Source organism: Delphinapterus leucas, chromosome 1, assembly GCF_059928025.1.
Source record: "Delphinapterus leucas isolate spDelLeu-1000000601 "Yukka" chromosome 1, BTC_Dleu_Yukka2, whole genome shotgun sequence".
NCBI lineage: Eukaryota > Metazoa > Chordata > Mammalia > Artiodactyla > Monodontidae > Delphinapterus > Delphinapterus leucas.
The window spans coordinates 75,695,932-75,708,079 of NC_143129.1; the positions used below are offsets into that span (position 1 = coordinate 75,695,932).

Genomic DNA, 12,148 nt, shown 5'->3' on the forward strand with positions numbered 1-12,148 from the left:
GTGTCTACCTGTATTGAGCCTGTGTGTGTCGAGTTAGTGGAGGGTGTTTTGCTGAACCCCAAATCAACTTCATTAATATCAATGACCACTAGAAATGAGGAGAATGGATAGGCCTCTTTAAAACTGACAGAGAGAGAAACCCCATAAAAGGGTTGGTTGCAGTTCTGTGGTAGTTAAGGACTATGGCAAAGAATCCCAGGCCAAGAAGGTCACTGAAGAATATTTTAAGTGCAATAAATGAACAAACAAAAACCTTGGCTCTAAAAAAAAGTGAAGTAATAAAACTAATCCATTCATTAGCTAATCAATATTTTTTCATGATAAATTGAAAAATGTAACCCTTGGTTTCACTGTAATCAAATGTATTGTACTTATTAATTAAGCAATAATATCAATAAATACCTAGTGAGTAAATAAACCAATATCACCATGCTGCATTCTGATTGTCCCAGACAACTGACCAACCATATTGGACAACAATGCTTCCCTTTCAATCTCTTCTCCCTTGGATTTCAGGATGCTGGACTCTTTATTTTTTTTAATCTTATTTTGTTTGAGGGCTCTTTCTCTTGTGGATTCTTCTCTTTATACATGCTTCATAAAAGGTGCTTTTCTCCAAGGCTCACACCTCATGGGGATGCAATAATAAAGCTGATTACTATGCAAATGTTAGTAGATTTTCACTCTTTCCTAGCCCACCTACAGGAATCCTATGGTAGTCAGCCTCACTTCCCCACCAGTGTGCCATAGTCATGCCCTCATCCACACCCTTAAGTCTTATGATACTTAAAAGTCAGATGCAAAGACAGAAGTAAAGGGAAATGTCTTATAAGAAGAGGATAATGTTATCTAATAAAGAATTCAGATAGAGAAGAGAGAAAATGTGAGAAAAATCATAGGTTGTGGGTGGAGAGGTCTTGGTAAAGGAATGTCTTCAGAAAGTATACTTAGTGTAAGAAAATAAGGGAAGGGGGAAAATGGATATGAGAAGTGTAACTGGGTTTAAATAGTGTATATATTTTTAATGTTCTTCATAAAACATGAGGAATGAAATTACTGATAGATTAATTATTTTAACTGTACTTTTCTAAGTGCTATATTGTTACAGAATTGATTTACATAAATCTCCATAAGAAAGGGTTACACAGTTTTCTTATGTTTTGTCTGTTTTAAGATTTTGTAGTATATAATCAATTTCTCAATAAAAGTCCAATTAACAATCAAGTTAAGAAGAATTAAAGGAACTTTATTTGAGCCAAACTGAGCATTACAACGAGGGAGGCAGGCTCTCAGAAAACTCTGAGAACTGTTCCTCCTGTTAGAGGTCAAAGGCACAGTCAGATACATTTTTGAGACGAAGTATCATGCATCAAAATGACATTGATATTTTACATAAAGTTCAACAAGGATAAATAGTCCAGGTAAACAGTTACAAAACAAGCATCAAGTCATCATGATTCCCTACAGAGTTGGGAAAGAACAATATTTTTTTTAAAGAAGTTACATTGCTAGGGTCAGAAGAAAGGAAAACAAAATAAAACAAAACGATCTTTATGGTCCAGCAGACACTCCCATCTTTGAGAAGTTCTTTTTGATGTGTAATGCAGATGCACACTGCACATTAAGGAGAGAGAGAGGAGGCCCAAATGGACACACAGAGAGAATTTTATGCTGAAAAGTTCTTGTCCTGCCTTAAAATATAAAATTTATTTATCATTTTCCTAGTCCCTCAAAATTTATCATTGTCCCTAAAAATGTATATAGCTGAAACTACCTTTTCACATCCGTACTTTCTCACCTTCTATCTGCTCTCCCAACTGAGACTACTTTATTTCTCAAAACTTAGATCTTATTGCTTTACTACACTGCTTAAAAGCATTCTAAGATTAAATACGCCCTCACTCCAAATTGTGAATGTAATTTTCCTAGCTAACCTGTGTATCTGTGCATGCGTGCGTGTGTCCATGTGTGTTGAATAAAGAAGATTCCAAACTGAGAGAAAAACAAAAGGAAAAGAAACAGCATACAGCAGTGTCTGATGATCAAAAGTAAGGACAACATTCAGAGGGGAGATCACGGCGCTAATCTACTGGTGGAATTTCTTACAGTGATTTTCTTTGAATTCACATTGCTGAGGGCTGAGCAGTGAGTTCTCTCACACTGCTTTCCACCTCACCAGCCTGCTTATTATATTTTATGACATTTGGGGGAGATTATATTAAATACATAAATAAATGAACGAAAGAATATATAATCACTTACTGAAAATCCTTCATAACTAATGAAGCATGTAATCTGAAGATGGCTATTTATCTTCCCTGTTAACTACTTTCCATCATTTTTTAAATGTCAGAAACCTTATCTGCATATTGAACAATTAATTACTGAGCAAATTTTACATGTCAAGCAGTGGGGTAAATTCTGGACAAACATAGAACCTCTACCTAAAAGAGTCTCCACTAAAGAATTGGAGAGGCCCATAAAAGTACAATATAAAAAGTAATAACAACAAAATTCATAAAATCATAGCAGAAGTAGTAACTGTGCTGGAAAATCAAGAAAAATTGCAAAGAGAAATTGTATTTGTTCTGAGACATGAAAAATATTTATCATATACTTACCTTTATTTTTTAATCTTTATTTATATACCTTTAGAACTCTACTTGCATTTAATTTAGGAAGACTTTTTGGTACAAACCAACATGGGCTTGAGGACTTGAGGCTGGTTTTAATAAGAACTATGGCCTATAAGCCAAGTTTTCACTGGATTAACTCACTTAATCCTCATAACAAACTCATGCAGTTGATATTATCACATCCATTATGCAGATCAAGAAAAGAAAAAAAAATTGAAGCAAACAGACTTTTTATGTTCACATAGTTGGCTAATGATAGAGCAAGTAACAAAAATGAGTCCAGACTTCAAACTGCCATGCTTTTCTCACCACAGCAATACTTAATAGTATTGTCTCAGCATTACTGACTGTGCTGTTCTTAAACTCTCCTAATAAGCATATTTTAACTTATTCATCCCTTTAACAAATGAGAATAAATAATTATTTTGATTATAACTAGCAATTTATTTTCTCTATGTGCCAAGTACATAGTGTTTCACATCTCTTACTTTATTTAATACTTACAATATGAGTCATCTCATCATTTCTAATTTGCAGTTGAAAATACTGAGACAAAGAGCAGGTAAGAATTTACCCATAAAAGTAGCCGAACAAGGACAGGAATCCCAACACTCGGACTCCAGAGACAATGGGCAGTAACTTCTCTGAAGTTTCATTGTACTTTATCTGTACCACTCTTATGACACTGCCTGCTTTCTACCTTGAATTATCATTAATACATCCAACTTGAAGCACGGTGTCATTGGTTTATATGTGCATTGCTCCCTGTGCCTAGCACTGGGCTCTACATAATAATGACCTCAATAAATAACTATTGAATTGCTTCATGACTTCTGATTTTCTGTACTGTCACATCTATGAAGGGTGCAAAAAGGAGGAGATGCTATGAGTTACCGTTCCATTGCTGACATTATTTTGCTTGTGTTAAGTTTCCTGCAGTTTGAATAATAGATTTTCAGAGTTTTGTCTATTGAAACAGAGCATCTAGATTCCTAGAAAAAGAGAGTGTTTGTTACTCTTTTAAATTCATTTACCTTAGGGCAAGTAGGTATGAACAATCTAAAACTTAATTGCAGGCTGAAGTTTTTAAAATGTTGATCATTATACAGCTAGGAAACAATTTCTTAGATATTTTACTTATAAGTTCAGAACTTCTCCTCCCGTCACTATTCTAACCTATTCATTTGCACATATTCATAGCCTGACACAATTAACACTTTCACCACTTTTCCTCCTTAATATGAGTATGGTTACCTAATTATATCTTTTCCATCAGCCATAGGGACTTTGAACTATCTCTGTCTTAGGCATTTCAAGAAACTTGCTCTGTATGTAACAGCAACCTGAGAGGAATAGAAACAGTATATATCATATAATTCTAAAGAGGGAATTACATGCCAACTCTGTACCAATTGCTGTTCTAGGCATTACATATAAAACTATTTTAAAAACAGAAAACAATCCTTGTACTCACGGAGTCTATATATGAAAGGATGGTGGACAATAATCTAAATAAAATGCAATTATATTTTAAATGGTAGTAAGAGATGGTAGGGAGAAAAAACAATAAGATACGGTTAGCGAATAAGGAGTTTGGGGGCTGGAATGTGATTAATTTTAAGTAAGGTAATCAGGAATGGCATCTCTCAGCAAGTATTATTTGAATTATGGCCAAAAGAAGTATAAGAAAATAAGTTCTAGGCATGTGAATATTTCAAGGAAGAATGTTCTAGGTAGAGGGCAGGGAAGTGCAAAGGCTCTAATGTAAGGGCGTTCCAGGTGGCACGTGGATAGAGTGATTGGGGTGGGTGTGGAGACATAGATGATGAAGTCAGAAAAAATTTTCTTGGGCCAGATTACATAAGAACTAAAAGACCATTGTAAAGGTTTTTGCTTTTCATTTGGAGTAAAGTGGGACCCATTGGAGGGCTTTTGGCAGAGAAGCAAAATTATTTCATTTACCTTTTAATAAGATTTATCTTAGTTTGGTGCTGAGGATAGACTGAAAGAGGGCAACGACAAAAGCAGACACTCTTGGAGGTTATGCAAAATCCAGGCAAGGGTTGATGGCTTGGGCCAGGGTTGCAGTATGAATGTTTTAAGAAGTAGTTGGTTCTAAAGAAGGCAACAACATACAATGGAGAAAAGACAGCCTCTTCAATAAGTGGTGCTGGGAAAAATGGACAGCTACATGTAAAAGAATGAAATTAGAACACTACCTAACACCATACACAAAAATAAGCTCAAAATGGATTAAAGACCTAAATGTAAGACCAAACACTATAAAACTCTTAGAGGAAAACATAGGCAGAACACTCTATGACATAAATCACAGCAAGATCATTTTTGACCCACCTCCTGAAGAAATGGAAATAAAAACAAACCAAAAAAACCAAATGGGACCTAATGAAACTTAAAAACTTTTACACAGCAAAGGAAACCATAAACAAGATGAAAAGACAACCCTCAGAATGGGAGAAAATATTTGCAAATGAAGCAACTGACAAAGGATTAATCTCCAAAATTTACAAGCAGCTCATGCAGCTCAATATCAAAAAAACAAACAACTCAATCCAAAAATGGGCAGAAGACCTAAATAGACGTTTCTGCAAAGAACATGTACAGATGGCCAAGAAGCACATGAAAAGCTGCTCAACATCATTAATCATTAGAGAAATGCAAATCAAAACCACAGTGTGGTATCACCTCACACCAGTCAGAATGGCCATCATCAAAAAATCTAGAAACAATAAATGCTGGAGAGGGTGTGGAGAAAAGGGAACCCTCTTGCACTGTTGGTGGGAATGTAAATTGATACAGCCACTATGGAGAACAGTATGGAGGTTCCTTAAAAAACTAAAACTAGAACTACCATATGACCCAGCAATCCCACTACTGGGCATATACCCTGAGAAAACTGTAATTCAAAAAGAGTCATGGGGCTTCCCTGGTGGTGCAGTGGTTGAGAGTCCGCCTGCCAATGCAGGGGACACGGGTTCGTGCCCTGGTCTGGGAAGATCCCACATGCTGCGGAGCGGCTGGGCCCGTGAGCCATGGCCGCTGAGCCTGCGCGTCCGGAGTCTGTGCTCCGCAACGGGAGAGGCCACAACAGTGAGAGGCCGGCGTACCGCAAAAAAAAAGAGTCATGTACCGCAGTGTTCATTGCAGCACTATTTACAATAGCCAGGACGTGCAAGCAACTTAAATGTCCATCGACAGATGAATGGATAAAGAAGATGTGGCACATATATACAATGGAATATTACTCAGACATAAAAAGAAACAAAACTGAGTTATTTGTAGTGAGGTGGATAGACCTAGAGTTTGTCATACATAGTGAAGTAAAAGAGAAGTGAGAGAGTAGCATTGACATATATACACTACCAAATCTAAAATAGATAGCTAGTGAGAAGCAGCTCCATAGCACAGGGAGATCAGCTCAGTACTGTGTGACTATCTAGAGGGATGGGATAGGGAGAGTGGGAGGGAGGCTCAAAAGGGAGGGGATATGGGGATATATGTATACATATAGCTGATTCATTTTGTTATACAGCAGAAACTAACACTACAATAAACATGTTAAAAAAATAAAGTATATGGGAGGAAGTGCATAGGTTATATGCAAAAAAATAAACACACCTCCACACATACACACACACACACACACACACACACACTATTTTAAATAAAAAGGATGAATCCTGTGGCCTGCCATTTCCAAATATTAAGTAGTACACATATGGGTAGTAATTTTAAAAGAGAGAAGATGGTAAATGAAATCAATGTATTTTTATGAGTTTTGTTTTTAAACCCAGGATTAAACCCGACATTAAAATAGGCTACATATAAAGCCTTCTAACCTTGTGGAGTTCCATGATACACTGCAGTGTCCTTTTCTCTGTACTAGCAAGAGAGCAATTCAGCAATTTGGCCTCCTTCTGACAATTAGAATGAGAAGTCCATTTGGTCATTACATCTGAACCCTAAGAATCAGATTCCTTCAAATGTCACCAGGCATCATGAGACCCTTGGTATTGCCTCGGCTCCTAAAACCTGAGTCCCTAAGTTCATGACTCAAAAACTACTATAATATCTCAAGACTATAGGGGACTCTCTCTAACAGTACCAGGAGTGCTGTTGTGACATTCCCAGGACTTTCAGTGGCCAAGGTGACTTCTCTCTGGTTCTGTTTGAAATAATTTCTGCCCAAAACATCCAGAGATCTCAAATCATATCACAATAAACTTTTAGGATATCTGCTATGCAAAGTGAAGAGACTCCTAAAGCAGTTATATTAGGTCTATTCTTGAGGAGAGGGATATAATTTATATTGTTTCTTACTTTAAAATGTTATCTGTTGTCCAATAAGAAATTACTAAAACTCTATATAATAAAGAAGTTGTAATTTAAAAAAAAAAGTAGTTGGTTCTAGAAATATTGTGAAGGTATCACTAATTGATTTGCTCACTGATTGAATATGGGGCGTGAGAGAGGAGACAAGCTTGACTCCAAAGAATTTGGTCTAAAGAACTGGAAGAATGAAGGTTCCATTAAGTGGGTTAAGGCATTTGTTTCATTTATATATTTATTCCCTATCTTCTTCCAAAAAGGATTGGAGATCAAGTAGTCAAACACTCTTTCCAACTCCAATTACATATATCATTTTCTTCCTCCATGTTATTTGTTTGCTCCACATAGGACATGCCAACTGAGAAGAACTGAATTTATTGCACTCATCTACAGGAAAAAGGGAGATGACAAACTTTTTCTCACTTTTCAAAATTCAGGTCAAAATTGCCATAGTTGTGAATTCAGCTTGCTCAGCCATATGCTACTTACCTCTCCACTTTCAATAAAATTCATTTCCATTCATATATTTTTTATTATGTAAGTTTCAAGTGGAAAGCCTTATAATTCAACATCTGTATACGCTACAAAGAGATCACCGCCACAAGTCTACTTACCATCCATCACCATTTTACCCCCTCCCCAACTAACCCGATTAGCATTTAGCCTTCCCCTCTGCTAACCACTAATCTGTTTTCTGTATTTGTTTTTTTTTGCTTTATTGTGTTTGCTTTTTAAGATTCCATATATGAGTGAAATCATATATTATTTGTCTTTCTCCATCTGACTCATTTCATTTAGCATAACACTTTCAAGTTTCCTTCATGTTGCTGCAAATGGCAGGATTTCGTTTTTTTTATGGCTGACTAATAATCCATTGTGTGTGTGTGTATCACATCTTCTTTATCCCTTTGTGCCTCAATGGACACAGGTTGCTTCCGTATCTTGGCTATTGTAGATAATGCTGCCATGAATGTAGGGGTGCAAATATATTTTCAAATTAGAGTTTTTGTGCTCTTTGGTTGAATATCCAGGAGTGGAATAGCTGGGTCATGTACTAGTTCTATTCTTAATTTTTTGAGAAATCTCCATACTGTTTTCCATAGTAGTTGCACCAATTTACAGTCTCACCAACAGCGTACGAGGATGTCTCCTATATGTGGGCTGTGTATGCCTTTCTATTGTGTTGGAGCCATGACTGCTTAAGTGTGCTGGTGGGCAAGCCTGCCTCCTCACATTCACACATGTTTACTGAGCACTTATTAGTGTAAAACATCTGATTAAAATAGAGTATAAAAAGGAATTGGAGAAGCAGACAAGGTATTGTATTATTAGCCATGATATAGAAAGTGCAAAATTAATTGCTATGGGAGTACCACAGAGAGAAAAATTTAATCTAACTAGAATAATTCATGGGAAGCATTATTTGAGCTGAACCCTGATTTATTCTTTATTCTGAGCAGGAGAGGGCTGATATGGACGAAAGAAGTGAAGGAAATATAAAGGGGACAATTCTGCTAATTATAAAGTTGTGCTCTTGGGTAACAGAGGCAATTGCCTATATAAGCTGAATCTTATGTTGTGGCTAGCTAGGAGAAATACAGCAATTTATGCATTTGGAATATTGGTTCTTTTTAAGTGATCCCTCTCATTCGACCATATTATATGGGACATAGTAAGCTCTGACCAAATACTTGAATGAACAAATAAAAATATAATAAATGAATGAATTGATTATCCAATTACTACTTCCTTTTTTCTATTTTTTTTTTCTGCCCCACATTGAGAAGATTTTAAGTAAAAATCAGACAGCAGTGATTGAATTCATATTCACTGGATTTTTTTTTTTCATTTGCAGGAAGATGAACTCTTATTTTTATCTCTTGCTCCTAATTTACCTGTTCATCATCACTGGGACCCTTATGGTCTTCTTTTTCATCAAACTGGATTCCCACCTCCACACTCCTATGTATTTCCTCATCAGTGTCCTGTCCTTCCTGGAGATCTGGTATACTACAACCATCATCCACAAGATACTCTCCAATCAAGTCAGTGAGCAGAAGACCATTTCTCTGACTGCCTCCTGAATATGTATTTATTTTACTCTCTTGTCATTTCTGAGCTTTACAAGCTCACCACCATGGCTACGGACAGATACCTGGCCATCTGCAACCCCTTTTATTACCCCACAATCATAACATCTCAGCCTTACACTCAGCTGACTGTAGGCTGTTGCTTCTGTGGCTTCTTCATGTCACTTCCTGAGATTGCTTGAATATCTACACTATTATTTTGTGGTCCAAATCAAATTCAAAATATCTTTTGCAACTTTGATCTCATCCTGAATCTGACATGCATGAACACTGATAGATTATTTTAATCAAGGTTGTAGAAATTGTACATGCTGTGGAGATCATCATGGCTATACTGCTTGTGGTTTTGGGTTATGTTTGTATCATTGCAGTAATCCTACATTATCTGCTCTGTTGGCTGAAACCAAAGGCCTTTTTTACATATGCTTCCCACCTTGCTATTTTCTTCATATTTTTTTGGAAATGTAGCCTTTATATCCCTGTGCTTCTCTACTAAGGATTCCTTTTCCTGGGACACAGCCATCAGCCCACTCTTTGCAGTGTTATGGCCATCCTTTAACTCAATTATCTAGTCTAAGGAGTAAAGAGATCAAGGAAGCAATAAAAGTGCACACATGCCGATCTACTATCAAATAAGACAAAAGACATACCCATTAGCAAAGTATATTTATGCCAGTATCTGTATTTATGTTTTCAGTGTGTTGCTGTTTTGTTTATTTTTTCTGTGCATTGACTCTAAGTGGGACATTTATCCATCCAATCTCTGTTCACTTAGGAAATGTCCTCAGAGGTTGATTAATAATAGAATACAAAGAAAATGGGGGTGAAGACTCACACAGTCCCGTTGTTTATTCTTTGAATCCAGAAGGACTCATAAAATTCTACCTCTGTCCTGACACTGTTGCAGCAAAAATAGAAATGAGACTTTTTTGATAAACAAGGAAAATAAGGAAACAATGAACAGGCTGGGGAAACAACATAAACAGGCCTGAAAGAGTTAAGCAATCTTGGTTATTCTTTAGCTGTTACTACTAACAAACACTTGTAGCTAGACTTGTCCTTCACAAAACTGATTATTCTCTGACTCCATATGAATTACCCTTGCACTTGGCATTTCTTCTTCCCTTACAACTCTCTTGTAGCACTCTTCATTTCAGAAAGAAAGTCACGACCCATAACTTCAGTGACAACAGAGCAGGTTGCTGAGCTGCCTGATGCCAGCTTTGGCCATGAATTTGCAGAAGAAAAGAAATGCAAGACCTTCACTACTTTGATCCTTGTCACCTACCCCAGACCATGAGCCCCACGTATAAAATCTTTTCCAATTCTTCAAGGAGGGGGGCACAGTTCTTGAGGCATTAGCCTACTGTGTCTTCCCTTTTCCTGGCAAAGAAAATAAAAAGCCTCTCTATTTCTTATCTTCCAGTTCTCTGTCTCTGTATTTTTATTTGGCATCGGTGCACAGGGAGCCAGATTTGGCAAAATATCTCCTGCTATAGTTAGCTGAAACAAGAAAGAAACATTCTTTGTTTTGTGTTTCTGTAACACATTTCTTGAGCTTCTACTTAGTATGGTTTTTATTCTATCCTGTGTCATGGTTTGCATGTCTTCTGTGAGCCCTCTAGTTTGTGAACTCTTTGAAAGTAGGTATCTTATTTTGTTCATCTCTATATTCCCCATGCCTGTTAGAATTCTTTGCCCAGAGAAATGCTCAATAATGCTTCACTAAAAGAGTAAATAAACAGAGGCATTCTTTGTCTCCTGACATAATTATAATTTATAAAAAAGCTATGTTATAGAAAACTCAGACTATTCACACATTCAACAGAGGATGGCAGGGGAGCCAGCGATAATGAATAAAGATAAGATACATAGTGTATTTACACTTAGAGTAAATTTTAATAGTTAAATGAAGCAATGTCACAGATAATCCACTTAAATTTCAATGACTGGCCTTTATTTACATGTTTAATGGGATTTTATTGATATCTTGGGAATCTAATCCCTTAAATATAAGAATTAAACTTCATAGTTTAGTCATGGTTATAAAGGAAATAATGTTTAGTCCTGGCTCCTACTTTCCTTTATTCTAATAAGAAATAATTTTTTTGGTTGTGCTCTTTCTTCCCTGAGTAGGACCGTGTCACCAAAAATGCCATTTTTATAAAGTTTGTAAAGATTTAAGTTTATATGGTTTCCTTAAGGGTTGCTGTGCTCAGAGATAATTAGTACTGGACGGAAACATTCAGCAATTTTACATAAGATTTTCTAATGATACATTGCAAATCATTCTTTAAAAAATAAGCACTCCAGATTTCTGATTCAGAACAAAATAGATGACTTGAAGTAAATGAAATATATGTGCTTGGCATTATTCATAACAATAAAAATTCTTTTTTTGTGTATATTTAAATAAAGTGCTTTTTAATCAACCATCTAAATTAAGTCATGTAAAAATTCTCTGGAATAAGTAGCCTTGTCATTACTATTCCCATTATATACTTAATAAAATTTAAGCAAATTTCCAATATTCATCTGATTATAAAATGGTAGAATTGAGTCTTCAGATTAGATGGTTTCCGTTTCAAATCCAGTGCACTTTCCATTATCCCAAGGTCTTTTCCAATTATAATTACATAGTTTGTTGTTAAAGGAGACATCATGGGTTTTGTTTTTTCTTATTCAATGCAGTAATACCAAATAAATAAAACAGAAAAATAATAAAATAATAGGGAGAGTGAGAGAAGATAATGGTAAGGGAAAAAAAAGAGTTTTATTTTTTACTATAGGATTGTAAACTTTAATTATGTAATTTTCCTTATAGAGTTAAGGGACAAATAACTTTAGAGGACCCGAAAAGGTAAGAGTTAAAGTGGATACAGTTCACTACAAAAAGGTCTTGCTATTTTTCTGAATGACAATATTTAATATTTTAACCCATTTAGGAGACAACCATTTGATACCTTTTTTTTTTTTTTTTTTGCGGTACGCGGGCCCCTCACCGATGCGGCCTCTCCCGCCGCGGAGCACAGGCTCCAGACGCGCAGGCCCAGCGGCCATGGCTCACGGGCC

The 12,148-nt window shown here is 36.1% G+C and overlaps 1 pseudogene; it reads left to right on the forward strand.

The window, feature by feature from the left end:
* The first annotated feature begins 7,523 nt into the window (after positions 1-7,523).
* On the forward strand, positions 7,524-9,907 carry LOC149750599 (olfactory receptor 6K2-like; annotated as a pseudogene).
* The last annotated feature ends 2,241 nt before the right edge of the window (positions 9,908-12,148 follow it).